Below are 13,287 nucleotides of genomic sequence, written 5' to 3'. Positions count from 1 at the left end.
ACTCCCTTTTTTCTTCTTAGCCTAAAACTCTATCTACCTCTGCTGTTCTTTGGTTGCGGGTTTCATCAAGCATGTTTACGTCAAAACATTTGCTGATCCCAGCCTCTGCCTCACGGCTGTATCCTGGTTACGAGAGCTGAGCCAGCTGAATTGTTAGTTCCCCACTTGCTTTGGCTTTCTCTCACCTGTCTGTTGGGAAACCACCCAAGCCTTACACCTGGAAGAAAAGTCAGTGAAGATGAGCGTTAGGCGTGAATGTGTGCCACTTGCCTAACCGGCTGACACTCATCTTCACTGAGACTTGGTGGGAGTGACAAGTACCTCTTTAAAAAGAATCCTGGCCCTCACCTTACACCATATACAGAAATTGACTCAAAAGGCATCAAAGACCTCAATGTAAGAGCTAAAGCTGTAAAACTCTTAGAAGAAAATATAAAGGAGAAGCTTCAAGACATTGGATTTGGCATTGATTTCTTGAACATGACGCCAAAAGCACAGGTAACAGAAGAAAAAAGTAGATACATTGGATTGCATCAAAATGAAAACCTTTTGTGAATCAAAGGACACTATCAGCAGAGTGAAAAGGTAACCCATGAAATGGGGGAAAATAACCTCTTACAATCTTAAGGAATTAATACCCAGAGTATATAAAGAATTCCTACAATGCAACAACAACAAAACAAACGAACCAATTTAAAAATAGGCAAAGGGCTGAATAGGCATTTCTCCAAAGATGACTCATAAATAGCCAACAAGCATATGAAAAGATGCCCAACAACACTAATCATTAGGGAAATGCAAATCAAAGCCACAATGAGATACCAGTGCACACCCACTAGGATGGCTGTTATAGAAAAAACAAACAGAAAACAAGAAGTGTTGGCAAGGATGTGGAGAAATTGGAACCCTTGTGCTTGCTGGTGGAAAATGTGAAGTGGTGCAGCTGCTGTGGAAAACAGTTTTGAGGTTCCTCAAAAATTTTAACACAAGATTATCAGATGATCCACCAATTCCACGACTAGGTATACACCCCGAAGAATTGAAAGCGAGGACTCAAACAGATATTTGTACGCCCGTCCCATAGCCAAAAGGTGGAAATAGCCCAAAGGTTCATCAATCCATGACTGGGAAACAAAATGTGGTATATACACACAATGGAATATTATTTAGCCTTAAAAAGGAAGGAAATTCTGACACATGCTACAACATGGATGAATGTTGAAGACACCAGGAAATAAAGCAGACACAGAAGGACAAATATTGTATAATTCCACTTATATGAGATACCTGGAATAGTCAAATTCATAGAGACAGGAGAATGGTGGTTACCAGAGGGTGGGGGGAGGGAGGAATGGGGAGTTATTGTTTAATGGGTACAGAGTTTCAGTTTGGGAAGAGGAGAAAGTTCTGGAGATGGATGGTTGTGATATTTGCAGAATAATGTGAATGTATTTAATGTTTCTGAACTGCACACCTAAAAATGGTAAATTTTATGTTATGCATATTTACCGCAATAAAAAAAGACAGTCATGGAAAACCAACACAGGTAATATATGGAAAAAAAGGAGGAAGGAGTATGGATTTTTAAGAGAAAATGATTAGAAAAATGATGTTCTAGGTTATGCAGCTTTTTTCTTCATGTTTGCAGTTCAAATTGCAGAGAGAGACAAATGGTCAATATCTTAGCAAATGAGATTTTTAAATAACTATGTGAAATCTAGTCAAAAAGTGTCCTCGTTGCAAGATTAAGATTAGAGCTGGTCTGGGACCGGCTCCGTGGCCGAGTGGTTAAGTTCCCACATCCCACAACTAGAAGGACCTGCAACTAAGATATACAGCTATGTATGTGGGGGTTGGGGGAGATAAAGCAGGAAAAAAAAAAAAAAGAAAATTGGCAACGGTTGTTAGCTCAGGTGCTGATCTTAAAAAAAAAAGATTAGAGCTAGTCTGAGGCACCATTACAATTCCTTTGTGCTTTTAGATTTGGGAAGTTATTCCAATATCTATAAATATCTTTTTTTTAAGTACAGAACAAATGAAAGAGACATGTGACAAAACAGATCAGAACAAAGTGGCACAAAATCTGAGTAGAAAGGACTCCAACAAATATTTATGAAGTGTCCACTCTATGTTAATACGTAAGGGACAATCTACCTCAGAGATTTCTTTAAACTGTATTGTATCTATATGATGATGGATGTTAGCTGAACCTATTGTGATAATCACTTCACAATATACATAAGTCAAACCCTCATGCTGTACATTTTAAACTTTACAGTGGTGTATGTCAATTATTTCTCAAAACTGGAAAGAAATATTACCTCAGAGAGAAAGATCAACTGGCCAGTGGTGCACTTTCTTGCCAAAGTTTGGCCTGGTCTCCCTGAAATTGTTCAGTGCAGCTCAGTAGTTGAATCAGACAATTTTACCATTTCTGGTAGGTGTCGGTGGTAATGGTGAAGCATAGGTAAATATTCATGAACTTCTTCACTCCTTTAACTTGTTTGGTGTGTTCCAAAGTTTGAAAGTCTGATAAAAATCCATGAACAGTGCAAGTGCAGACTTTTAGTGTGCGTGCATTTGGGGAGCAATGGGTGTCAGGGTGAGGATGAAGAGTGGGCAGAAGTGAGATTCTAGTCATGGTTCTACCAATCCCTCTGAAGCCCACTGACCATTTCCTTGCTTTGGGGTCCTCAGCACTTGGTATTTTATCTATTACTTGTGCATTATAGATGTTAGAGCTACAAGAAACCTTAGAGGCCATCTTGAAGGATTTTCTTATTACTTTACTTTTACATTTAAAAAATGATTAACTTAAAAGTTTTTCCTAGTATTTAGTGCAGGGAAACTTTTCTCTCCTAAAGAACTGATGCGCTTTCATTGCTGGATGATGGGAGTTATACAACACGTCATGTTCACAGTTCGGTGCAGCCATCTACATATGATCTTTGGTGTTGTGGTTACTACCTCATGTGCTCGTGTATTTTTACTAAAAACCACCTCAGACACGCTTTAGAAATGGACAAGGTTCAAACTGAACCTTTCACTTTAATGAAGAAGAAACAGACCTTGAGCAATTAATGGACCTAATGCAACGCTCAGTATTTTTGAGTTTGTTGCTTGTCTGGACACATTGACTAAATTAAGCTTCTCATAGACAATGAAAAGATATTCTTTTGTTCTCCTGAAGCACATAGTACAGAAATGAACAAAAGTGGTGATAATAAATACCCAGCGAATGAACGCAGGCCTTCTATATGTATCTCCCATAAACAGATCCAAGAGATTGAGTGTGGTGCACGATGTTGGTTGGATGGTACCATCTTTTGTGTTTAGAGACCTGATATTGGTTAGGGCTGGGCGGGGCCGGGGGAGGGAATTTATTTCCTGAGCTTCCCTAAAAATATTTATGATTTTAAACCTTCTTAAAGTGATAGAACTTAATCTTTACATGTATGCGTGACATCAACATTGTCATATATAATGGGTTGGGACAGATGGGAGGGCAAGTCTAATTGAGTACATTTCTGGAAGACAGTTTGACAATATCAAGAGCTTTACAGTGTTCATTGAAAATAGTTTCTTCTCATTAGCCCGATGATTCCATTTATAGAAATTTACCCCCAAGAAAATAATCAGAGACGCAAATAAAATTTATAGTCAAATATGTTCACTATAGTGGTATTTATAATGTTAATGTAATTAACATTAAAGTGTATATATATGTGACGTAACAAACATAATGTTCAACAGTATGGAAATGGCTAAATTATGGCATAGTTGTAGGCTAGAATGCTCATTTCATGTTCTCAACTATGTTGACCTTGTTAAATAATATTTTATAATATATACGAAATATTTAAAAAAACAAAAAAGCAATAAATATACCATAATGTTAATTGTGGTTATCGTTGGCTTATGGGAATATAGGTAATTTTATATTTTTCTTTAATGTCCAGGTTTCCTTTAATGAATATGCTTTTATAAAAAGAAAAATATATATAATTTAAAAAAACTGAACTCTCTGAGGCCTTGAATTCAGTGGACGAGGTCCAGGACGCAGCCTAGAGGATATGAAAAGAAGGGAGTTTTTTGGGAGGTGGGGGGTGGGGAGTTGTTGGGCACATTGTTGTCACCAATAGCCCCTCCCCGACATACAGAGTTCTACTGCCTCCACCTTAGGGAGCAATGTAGGGGCTGTGGCTGGGGAGGGCCAGCTGTGCAAGGTTCAGGGTGAAGGTGACAGAAGTAGCCTTTCTTTTTATGCTCCCCGTTCCTGCTATATAGCATACGTGGGATAGCCAGCCACAGAAAAATAATACTTTCTATCTGTGGGGAATTATGTAATTGTGAAAGTGCATCTACATATGTTGTAATTCACTGGACTGGCATGATTTGGAGAGTCTAACATGAGAGTTATTTTTACCTTATGTGACAGGTGAGGAGACAGAAATTAGAGAAGGCATGAGGATTGTTCAGGAAGTATACTTCCTAGCTTGTACAAAAGACCTGTCCTTGTGTCCAACACTTGCAAAAGACAAGTCTGATTGAAATACCCTTGACCTCTTCTGGGGGGTGTAAGAGGCAGATTTATAAGCAATACACAATTTGGCAGTCTAGGTTAAGATTCGGCACTCTCACTGCTATGGCCAGGGTTCATTTCCTAGTCAGGGAACCACACCACCCATCTGTCAGTTGTCATACTTGGTGGCTGCGTGTTGCTGTGATGCTGAAAGCTATGCCACGGGTATTTCAAATCCCAGCAGGGTCACCCAGGGTGGACAGGTTTCAGTGGAGCTTCCAGACTGAGACAGAGGAGGAGGAAGGACCTGGCCACCCACTTCCCAAAAAATCAGCCATGAAAACCCTACGAATTGTAGTGGAGCGCTGTCTGATGGAGCGCCAGAAGTGAGAGGATGGCACAAAAGACCGGGCAGGGTTCTGCTCTGCTGTACACAGGGTCGCTAGGAGTCGGAATCAACCCGAGGGCACTAACACACACAGTTATTCCTCATCTCCTAACTCCTAAGATGCTCTCAGATGCAAATAGTAGCAGTACTTTTTCCTCTTGGGCCACAAAGATGTAAATGGAACGATGAAATAAGGATTTATATTGTGGGTTGAAAATGACTTATCATGTTGTATATACCACAAATGTTGCCGCATAAACACATACCAGGTACACATTGTCTAAGCAGCAGATGTCTTGGTTGATAAGAATGAAAATTTATGGTTTTCCTTCAGTGAAGAAGAAAAGGACACTAGCAGGTGTACTCACCCAAAATCACCAGTTTGATTGGTCTGGTCCTTTACAGGCAGTAGAGCAGGAATATACAGCGAAATTCAGGCAGCTTGCTTGGGATTTCTCAGTTCAATTTTTTGTGTGCCCTTTGAGGCAAATCCTAAGGGGTTAAAAAAAAAAGCCAGAAATGTTTTCTATTTCAATATAATTTTCATTGTGTTACAAATTTTGGGCCATTTTCTTCAAAAAATGGACTACCATTACTCTATCATGTTCTCTACAAATCAAGAAATGCAATCCTTTATTTGTCCTCCTATCCTTGAAGGAATAGGGAACAGTAATCAGAAAATGAGCAATTTCTTCCATTTGTTGTATTTTTCCCCCTGCTTTCTTTAGAGCACCCGTGACTTCAAGGTGAACAACACAATGTTTAGGAAGGAATAAAGCTGTAGCCTGTGTTTTATGCTTATAAAAAGAGGTGGTACCCTTTACAGAGATAGTAGTATCTAGCTCATGGGGTGCCCCTCTCCATTTGGGGGCTTGTGCAACACACCACTAATGGATCATCACACTCTTTCCTGCTAAATCCAGAGAAAGTCTCAAAAACCACCGAAATAAGCACTCCAGCCAACCACTACCGACTGATCAGCGTTGATATGAAAGTGACTTGCTATTCCACCCTAAAATGTGTAGTTACGACTCTTCTGAGGATGTTCATAGCATGGAGAGTCCTACAAAAGATAGGATTTGGGGCAACTAGACTTTTAAGGTGAACACGATGTAGCCTATACAGAAGTCGAAATAGAATGACATACACCTGAAATTTATATAATGTTATAAACCAACGCTGCCTCAGTAAATAAACAAAAAATAGGATTTGGGGTCCTACGGTAATCTTAAAAGTCATGATAGAGAAAATATTCAACTTAAGAAAGTTTAGGTTCAAGATAAGGGTATTTTGGCTGAGACATTAAAATATATCCTAAGTACAAAACTGTTACCTTTATTTCACATCTGGAAATATAATCTGCCAGACTTTGGGAATATTCTCTCCCAACTTCTGAGAGCCCTCATCAAACCATCTGAAGATCCAGATAACTTCTAAGTGTCCAGATCTATCAGATTCAATATGGCACAGAGGCTGCAAAACCAGACCAGGAGGCCCTAGAAGAGTAGGGTTTTAATTCTAGCTCTGCCGTGCCTTGCTCTGTGTCCTTAGGCAAATCATTGCATCTGTCCGAGCCAAAGTTTGCAGTCTTGAAGGAAAATAAGGAGTTGGATTACTAGTAGTTTTCACACTGGTTTTTCATTTTTTTTTTGTTTGTTTGTTTTTTTAGGTGTAGCACCCTTTCTTCCACCAAAACTTTACTTAGATGCACAAACAAAACTGATGAAACAGGAGCTGGCTGAAGTGGAGGGAGGGGATGCATCTCCACCCATTCTGCTCCATCGTCCACTAGGGCTGTGCACGGACACCACAGGATCTTCAGGACTACAGAGAGCACAGTTTGGAACCTGCCAGTTAAATGGCCTCTAAAGTCACTTACAGCTCCAAAATTATTCTGCCGGAACTATCTTTATATTGCAACGACAGGCAAAGCATTCATTAGGATTCATCATCTTATGGGAAAACAAGCGATAAAACTAAACTATGAGCTGGCTTCATCCTTATTATCAATGATCTACTAAAAAAAAAAAAAAGCCACACCCTCAAATACATCATAGAGTGATAGCTGTTAAACTATTTACTTTTCAAAGCCTATAATCCTCACCCAAGTCTATGAGGACGATTTCCTAAAAGCTGCATCCTGGATAATACCTAGTGACCAACGTCACAGTGTTTGATAAGTAAAAATAAATGTGCAAATTGCAAGGTGTGTCCTGAAATACATTCTATCCTGTTGAGGCAACAGAGTAAAATTTAGACTCCTGCACTATTCATTTACTAGCTAAGTGAATCCAGACAAATTTATTCAACTTTTCTGAGCCTCAGTTTCCATGTCTATAAAGTGGAGCTAATTCCTTGTTGGACTGTATGGAGAACAAAGAAAATATTGATAAAGCACCATTCCCGGCACATACTTTGTGCAGAACTGTGAGTTTTCTCATCATCTTAATTTGCCTCCCCTGATTTTTTACCCTCTCTCATCTCTTGTCATACCATATGTAGATTTGAAAGCTGTTTCAAATCCATTTTTGGAATGAAGTAGGGTACAAATAAATATAAGAAATTAATAAATGTATTCTTTCCAAAAAGATGCTCCAGTCTAATATCAAGTTCCAGGTCAACTCTCAATCATAAATCTAGGCTAAAAATACCTTCTCATCCCCACCCTCCACCAAGGAATGAGAATTCTGTTTCTTGAAAACAAATCCTTTCTTAAGATTACCCAGGGATGCTAGCACACAAGGGCCTAAAGGTAGAAGGAGAAAGCCAGGGCAAGAGTCAGGTAACAGAGTTCTAGCCCTCACTCTGCCACCAGCAGCATATGACCGGGGGCATGGACTTCACTTTCTGGGCCTCAGCATCCTCACCCATATACTGAAGCTGATGTGAACACCTCATGTGAGAGTTGTTAGAAGGATAAAATAAGATACTACACCTGAAAGCATCTTGTCAACTGCCAACCATCATCTCCTGCCTCGACAGCTTCAGTAGTTCCCAACTGACTTCATCCTGTCCACTCTTGCTCTCACGGCAGGCAAAGTGACTTTTTAAAAACACACAATTTGATCTTATCACTCTGCTCTTAGACCCTCGCCGAATCCCCCTGCCTCGTCAGCTTGTTCTCATCCTTCAACTCCTCGAAAGCCATCCCTGGAGCCCCCCAGATATGTTCCTGCAATGTCATATAATGCCTCGTAGCAAGCCTCATAACACTAGGTTGAACCAAATGAAATTGCCATTTTGGAGGACAAAAACAGTAGAATATTGATAAGTTTGTATGGTTTAACCTTACAAGAATTGGTATAACAGTGGTCATTTCCAGTCGATTGTAAACTTGACCAGGGCAGAATACAGATCTGACTCACGACTATAATTCCAGTGCCCCACACCCCACATGTCACACAGTTGGTGCTTAATTGTTTAGTATGAGATGTTGTTACTACCTTTTTAAGGCTAAGCACATAGTTATTTTTCTTTTCTTTTTTTTTTTTTTTGAGGAAGATTAGCCCTGAACTAACTGCTGCCCATCTTCCTCTTTTTGCTGAGGAAGACTGGCCCTGAGCTAACATCCATGCCCATCTTCCTCTACTTTATATATGGGACACCTGCCACAGCATGGCTTGACAAGTGGTGCCATGTCCACACCCAGGATCCTAACTGGCGAACCCCGGGCTGCCAAAGCGGAATGTGTGAACTTAACCTCTGTGCCACCAGGCCCGCCCCTAAGCACATAATTTTTATATCATCATGGGCAGTTTTTATTCAAATGCTACTTTTGAGTTCCCAGGAATAAAATGAAGAAATGGAATGAAAAAATTAAGATTTTCATTTCTAGCATTTCTGGAAAGCACAAATTCTAGTTCAGTGTAACACATATCATCAGGGATAGAATTTAGCTCACTATACGGTATCATTTATGGATTTTTTAAGCTCAAATATGTCGCACCAATGGGCAGAATGAAAACAACTCTCAGAGGAAACCAGATGATTTGGATTTACATCTTTTTACAGCTTTCGCCATGTGACAGCAAATCAGCTAGGGGGAAAAACGACAGCATCTAAAAGAGCGCTAGACTTGAAACTGGGGAATTTTCAAATACGCTTCCCCAAGACATTCAAAAGGAACGCGGCCTAAAGCATTCCCAGATCACCTTCTCCAACTGTGCCAAATCTTGTGTCCCTCGTGAAATGAAGAGAGCAAAGACCTAGTCTAAACCAAGTTGGGATGATGTACGGGGTAGGCTAGGCTTATTCACAAGCTATATAACTGAATAATGTTAATAATGTTAATAACAGCTAACATTCATTGAGTGCTTAACATGTAGCAGGCACTGTGCTAAGTATTTCACATACATTATCTTATTTACTGTAACAACCCTGTGAAGCAAATTCTATGGTTATACTCATTCTGGAGATGAAAGGAACTAAGGCGCAGGAAGGCTGCCCATTTGCTAAGGTCCCTTTGCTCTAAGTGACGAGGCTGGGATGCAAATCCAGGAGATCTGAGACCAGAATCTGTGCTCTTATTTATTCTGCTCTATGGAAGAATCCAACTGCCTCTGCATCCTGGTCTGGAAAAGTAGAAAATTCAAAATTTCTGCTATAACAAAAGTGACAGATTAGTCTATATGTGTATGTATTGCAGCTTCAGAGTCATCTTGAGGAGTCAAAACTATGAATGGCACACCCATGGATTTTCAAGGCCCACTGTTGAAGAATCTTTTTAAGAGTCCCAATATTCAACTTTAAACAGGAAAAGATATTCTTAACCAAGGGTAGAGATAAAGATAGGAGTTTAACTTCCTGAAGGAAGAGTAGAGGACATCAGACACTCATAAATATCACGGGCTGAGAAATACCTCCTTGTCCAATTTGTTCCCTAGATTCTTGAAAAGCTGTCACATTTGGGAAAGTTTTTGAGAAATCAGAGACCCCATGAAAGGTGTAAACAGAGCCTGTAATTTCACTTTCTACTGCTCAGTCAAGAATCTCTAATCAGACCACTCTTTCTTGCTAACGTTTAAGAAAATTATCTACCTCTTTTAGTAGCAAAGAAAATGAACGTGCTAACATTCATACCACAGAAATATGATTTTAAAAATAAGCACAAATTTTTAATTCTTTATGTATGATTCACAGGTGGTAGTTATGGAGCTATCACTCCCCACCCCCCTGCGTCTTTGTGTGTTGACATTTGACCCTTTTTATAATGTGCACCTTGTACCAGTGAAACCTAAGGCACCAGCTAGTTACTCATTAAACTCGGGTGCCAAGGGCTGACTTGTACAAATTACGCTGTTAACTGCCTGGCCTAGCCCCGTGTGCAGAACTGGAAAAAAGCAATCATCATAGCTGTGAAATTCTGTCATATCAGCAGAATTGAACTACAAATTGCAGCAATTCATGCCTGACCTCTGATCTGTGAAGTTAGTCTAAACCTTTGAACCTCGGCTTGGAAGTGAGAAGCAGCATTTACTTGTGTACTGGAAGAAGATGGTTAGCAAGTATTCCCTGCTGTGAATAGTTAACTCTGTGACTGTTGGTTGACCCACAGCCACCTCCCCTAAAGAGTCAACCAGAGTAAGAGACCATGAGCGAGATCCCGAGAGGAGACTTCCCATAAAATGGCATTTTGAACAAACTTAATGAAAGTGGAAAATTTGGGGATGTACACCTTTTAAAAGAGTATGTAAAAATAATTTTAAAAGGTGGGGGGAATCTGAGATAATTATTGGGCATTTATACATAGCAATATGTGCGCTAAAAACATTCTCTCTACGAAAATAGAGTTAAAAACTAAATACTAAAAAAAACTACCAAATGGTACCATCTCACATATATTTTTAAACAAATATATTATCTAACTTGTTATAAAATACAAACCCATGTTAAGCCATCTCTGGGAAAAAGTAGTCGTGGGAAACCAGTTATAGTTTTCTTTGAACCCAAACTTACCTTCTGATACTGAACATTAGATGTAGGCTAATGAATAAGTATAATAATGTACGTTTTTTATGTATACACTTTGTCAAAACATTGATTCAGCATATTTTATTCCTAATGAAGAGGGTTTTTCTTTTGAGGGTTAGCTTTAAATAGTATTCAAACTACTCCATTTCCAGGTAGAAAGAAGCAAATAAAGATTCTATTTCCCTTATTTCTTTCAGTTACTATTAGAACAAATCTCAAATAGCACATAAAATATAACTATTTTTTATATTGAAAGTGAAACTAATTTGCGTAGTCTTTAAAGTAAAGTATATAACCTACACTTAATTAATCCCATTTCATAAATTTTACTATTGGTTTGAAAAAATCATTGATACAAGATAGCCTTCCTATACCAGAACTTTTCTCAGGGGAAACACCATTATCACTAACCTTTATGTAGTAATTATCAAATGTTAATTCCATTAATTTTTCTTATTTCCCACTATCCCATCTTAAAATCACAAATTTCTTCTCTAAGGACTGACTCTGAAATGACTTTGGAAAATAAATGTGGACATTATGATAATTTCCTGCTTTTTATTCCATATTTTAAATAACATCCATCTATGAAAAAATGACTTATTTTTTTACCTAGTTTTCTCAAGTATGTAAAGTGAAGAGCTGCTACACAAACTTAATTCTTTTTTTAATGTTTACAACTTAAGAATTTTGGTTTTGCTGCTGGTAAGGCAGACTGTGCAGCATTTGAAATTCTTACAAACTTCCAAATTTTTCTGCCTTCAATTAAAAACAAAACAGATCATTTGCTTAATCGACCTGATCTAAATTACTTTAACCAAACACCACCATCTCTTCCTCTCTTCCAATTAAACCAAATAAGGTGTCCCCTACCTTTCCAGTCTTGAAATCTGGATGCGACAGGTTAACAGTAACAAAAGCTTTGCTCAAGCAACCTTTGCTCCTGATCCCAAGAACTGCGTAACTCTGTTATGCGTGACACACATCTCCTCATTGGTCTGTGAGCTTTGGCCACTTAAATGCCTTGGGAGTCATTTGCTAAGGGCACCTGGAATGAGCCCGGAGTGGGTGGTACAGAAAGAAGGGAGGTGTTAAAATTGCCAGATACGAAATGCTCAACGGGCAGTCTGAAAACCTAATGGAAAACCTACTGTATGTAACAAATGGATTTGGGAAAGGACCAAGAAGACAAAACTCTGGCATTTCATAGAGAAGGAAAATTTAACTGAAATGTTTTATTCAAGCGCCAATACTGACTAACAGGAGACAAATGATTTTTTAAATCCACCTTCCTAGAACAAGACAGGTGCCCATTACCTTGGCCTGCTTGATGCAGACACGTAAAAAAAAAATTCCTCCTTCATCCGGGTTGTGGTGGGGGCTGAGTGAATGAATACACATAAAGTACTTAGAAAAGTTCCTGGCAGATAGAAAGCACTCAAAAAATGTCACTATGATTTCTTAGAAATGTTTTATTTTTAGAAAACATTGCTTTTGTTCTTCTCACTCTATCTGAGGTAGCTGACTTGGACTGAGTACCCTTTATCTGTGCTTCTGCTCCCTCCACACAGTCACGTTTATGCTAAGCCTGGTAGAAAAAAGATAGAGGCAAAAATTATACATGAACTAAACCCTCATTTGAGGTTCCTTTATCAATTTGGAGCTGGAAATGGATGTACTGGTAAGAAGTGGAGAAAAATAGAAAGGGGCATAGAAAGAAAACGAAGGGGGAGGGAAAACATGATTCATGACGATAAAAACAGTCTGTCCGTGACAATGGATCAGGAGGGCCTGCAGCACTTCAGCAGAGTGAACACCCTCCTTTCCAAGCAGAGAAGAGATGGAACCTCATCGAAAGTCTCTCTGGGGGTTGAGTTTGTCAGTTCAGGCAGTTGGGAGTTCAAGGGAGAAGGGAACAGGAAAAGGACTCAAGGAGGGTTCCAGAAAGCAATGTGACATCCGGGACCAGAGAACTTCTGGACCAGGAGTGAAATGAGCTCCACAGCATATCAAGAGAGAAATCTCTAACGCTTTCTAAAATAAGAATTTCAAAGTTGTGGTCTGAAGTCTTCCTTTAGCGCTTATTCTATAATTGTGAACCTTATTAAATTCTAGAAACCTTAGCGATTTGAAGTAGCCAGGGTTAGGAAGTAAAAAGGCCAGAATGAACCAGAAAGCTTTAAATCTATTTATCTACCTATATTTTTTAAGAGAGAGAGTTTTATTACTCCTAAATAAAATAATCTAAAGCTATCAACAGTGACTAGAAAATATTAGCAGGTTAATAAAGGGTCAAAGTCCAGAACAAGTCTAAGATTATAATCACATTAAATATTATATAAAACTAAATTGCTAGGCTCTGACTGAAGAAAAACTGAAGCAATCCTTCAACACTAAGGGAGTGTTT

General features: G+C 38.9%; 1 protein-coding gene across 8 annotated transcripts in view; it reads right to left on the bottom strand.

Moving 5' to 3' along the window:
• The window catches only part of LOC124237311 (RNA-binding protein 47-like), a 147,568-nt gene that overhangs the window by 23,187 nt on the left and 111,094 nt on the right, over positions 1-13,287 (bottom strand). For all 8 annotated transcript variants that reach the window (XM_046656808.1, XM_046656807.1, XM_046656809.1 and 5 more), the window contains one exon: positions 5,279-5,402. The gene's annotated coding sequence lies outside the window, so the exon portion shown is untranslated. The remainder of the gene's footprint in view (positions 1-5,278; positions 5,403-13,287) is intronic.

This window comes from Equus quagga, chromosome 3, assembly GCF_021613505.1.
Source record: "Equus quagga isolate Etosha38 chromosome 3, UCLA_HA_Equagga_1.0, whole genome shotgun sequence".
In the NCBI taxonomy this organism is placed as follows: domain Eukaryota; kingdom Metazoa; phylum Chordata; class Mammalia; order Perissodactyla; family Equidae; genus Equus; species Equus quagga.
This window is presented reverse-complemented; position numbering and strand designations above follow the sequence as displayed.